Below are 3,281 nucleotides of genomic sequence, written 5' to 3' on the forward strand. Positions count from 1 at the left end.
CCTTATAACCCCCAAACACGCCATTTCACTGCACCACTAAATCACGCCTCAAATTTTTCGCGCCTCTCTCAAGATTTACTGTTTATCATTTGCTTCCCTGCTACGTAACCGTGAAAAACTTCGTTCCATCTCAAATGGCTACTTCACAATCTCAAGCTGGCGACTCCTTTACTTTCGATGACTTTCAGAAACTCCTGAGTCGTCCATACATAACTCCGAGTTTCCTCGCGCCCGTCGACGTTGAACGTAATGAGTTCTACTTGGGTCCTTTCTTCAATAATGCAGAGGCAGTTGAACAGGTGACGGTGGGTCAGCTATTTTCTTGCACTCAAGGCCCTCCATTTTTGAACTCTCTACCGCTGGGGCCACTTCGCGAAAGAGGTATTCGCATTTGGCCTAAATCTGATGTAGCTTTCCGTAGGTGACATGCTCGCCTTGTGGGTCATGGTCCTACTAAGACACTTTTTGATAGCGCTAGGATTTCTGATTTGTTAGAAATCTCTATTCGCCCCCTACTTTTGATTCAGCACTCTTTTCGATTGCTTTGAGTTTTTGGTCTCCTGAGTATAACACCTTTATTTTCCCTCTTGGCTCCATGTCTATTACCTTAAGGGATGTTGGGGCCCTGGTGAATCTACCACCTTTGGGCGACACTATTTTTCCTGGTATCTTGGTTTCTGGTGGCGCCCCAAAGTTTGGTAAAAACTACACCGATTTTTATTCAAGTCTGCAAACCCTTCACAATCATTCGAGCGTTGAACCTTCTCATGCCGAGCGAGTGGCCTTCCTTTTAGTTTGGCTTTGTAAATATGTTTTGTGTGTGCCAAGCATAAAACCCTCCCTGAGTTATTTACCTATAGCGCACGAATTGGCGCGTAGCAGGCCTTTGAATTTATGTTCTTTGTTTTTGGCTGCTCTTTATAGAGGCATGGCCTCTCTTCAAGCTCAATTGAAGAATGGTGCATCTCCCACTGGCAGTGGACCTCTTTGGTTCACTCAACTGTGGTTGAGATCCTATTTTCCATTGCTTGGTACTCCATCAATCTCTCGCTCTTCTGCTAGCTGTTATGGGCTAGCCATGGAGCCCTTAGCTCCTGTAAATATGTCCAGAAAGGACTTTTTTTCATTCTTTTACTCTTTAGATTCAATCCCTTTCTTTTTTCCTTTTTCTCGTTTTTCGACTCCAAACTATGTACATCCCCCTTCCACTATAAATAGCGCGAGTACCTCCCTACTCATTTGGATCCAGTTTTTAACCGGGAGGGAGCTATTTCATGATATTCTAACTGGGACCAATGCCAAGGCGGGGGTAAAAATTTATGCTCCCCAATTTTTTGCTCGTCAGCTTGGTTTCGGCCAAACTTGGCCTGTTCCCCCTTGCTATTCAAGGAACTTAATTGACCGTTTTTATACCATTAATAAGGCGGAGGCAGAGGCTATAGATGCTCGTAATCTTCTTTTAACCAGCTATTTTTCATTAGCCCCTTTCAATTCTAGCCACGCTATTCACCCTCTTTTTGAACAACTCTGGCCGTCGGTGAAGCGCAGATTATTTGCGACTAACGCCAATCGTGCCTTTCATTCATTAGACCAACCGAGCATTTCTTCTCCTCCTCCTGTTTTGGTCGCTCCTTTGTCTGTTCGGAGTCCTTCTCCTTCTCGTCGCACTAAACAGTCTGCTCGTCCATCTTCTTCTCTCCCTGCCAAGCCTACTATGGCCAAGAGTGCCCCAAGCCGCAAACGGCCAGCTTCAGCATCTCCCATTCTGGAGGATGATGTTGATGATGATGCCCCTCTTATCGTTAGGAGGAAGGTAATTAAATTAGTTTACTCACAAGTATACTTTCCCACATTTGAAACTTTTTCTGTGTGCTGATGATCTTTTGGACTTCTCAGAAAAGCTCAGCCTCTCCTTCAAAGGCTTTAACGTTGACAACTCCTACTCCATCATTCTCTGTTGAGGCTACTTCATCCAAACTGGTTGATGAGGGGGCTCCACTTAAAGAGACATCTTCAGTCCCAGAGTTCTCATCACAACCCGTGGATGAGCCACCTTCTTACCAGGGCGTCAACCCCCCAAACATTGAAGCAGAAGGTAATTCAGTCTTTTGATGTCTTACCTTTGCTTGTGCTGTTGGTTCCTGATTTGTTGCTCTTGAGTTTTGCAGATACTCCTGTGAGTCCGCCCGTTGTGGCAACATCTTCTCGCTCAGATAAGGGGAAGTCCTCAAGAATGGAGGAGTCGTTGGTGGCAAGCTTGGCTGAGGGCATGCCATCTTCTACGATTGTTGATGAGGTAGTCTTTGCTTCACTCCTATTTCCATCTTGTTCGTTGTAGTGAGGATCTTTAATATTGGCAATTTTCTTTGCAGGATGCTGACAAAATTGTGCGTTCTATCCAAGACTTATTCGCTTCCTGGGGGCAAGTCCAGACGTCTCGCCCTGCTCCATTTGATCATCCTGCTGCTTCTTCAGAGGAAGATTTGAAGTTCCTCAAAGAGTCGATACTTGAGTACGTATTCTTCATGGATATGGATATTGGAAGGGCTAGTGCCGCCAGACACAAGGATAAACTTGAGCACTTGAGTGCGAAGTTGGAGCAAGCATTGACGCTTCCGTCGCTCAATCTTTCTGCCGATTTTAAAGCGACGTTGAAGGTTATCCACTCCGAGGTCCTTTCTTTGCTGGTCAAGAATGCTGAACTAAAGGCCAAACGTACTCAATATCTTCGAACCGTAGCTGAGAAAGAGTCTTTGCGCATGGAGATTAACAAGGCTGAGGACGAGTTGAAAGAAATCTCTTCCGAAGTCATGGTTGANCCATTTGACCAAGAAACATTGAAGGAAGGTTATTTTATCAAAATCATTGTTTGACTAGGCTTTTTTATCAAATCCCCCTTTTTCATAAGGATAAAGCTATTCAAACAGGTAAAAATGACAGAGATTGAAAATAGGTGCTGCGTAATAGCACTTGCCTTCTTCTTCTTCTATTTATTTATTTATTTTATATATTTTTTAAACTGATCAATCAGTGTTTGACACGTGTCCTCTTTTTTTAAAACCTGTTTCCAACACTATTTGTGTAGCAGAGTCCTTTTCATAACTATGTCATTAATACAATTCTATGACAATTTAATTGTTAGTCATTCCCATAACATTTCGTGTGTCCTTATCTGTAATGTGCTGTTTGGACACATAAAAGGTTATTAGGACTTGAGTTTTCAAAGTTATCATTATCTTAATCCGCAATCTAATGACTTAAGTGGATTCGAATGTGACATC

Source organism: Olea europaea, chromosome 2, assembly GCF_002742605.1.
Source record: "Olea europaea var. sylvestris chromosome 2, O_europaea_v1, whole genome shotgun sequence".
NCBI classification, from domain to species: domain Eukaryota; kingdom Viridiplantae; phylum Streptophyta; class Magnoliopsida; order Lamiales; family Oleaceae; genus Olea; species Olea europaea.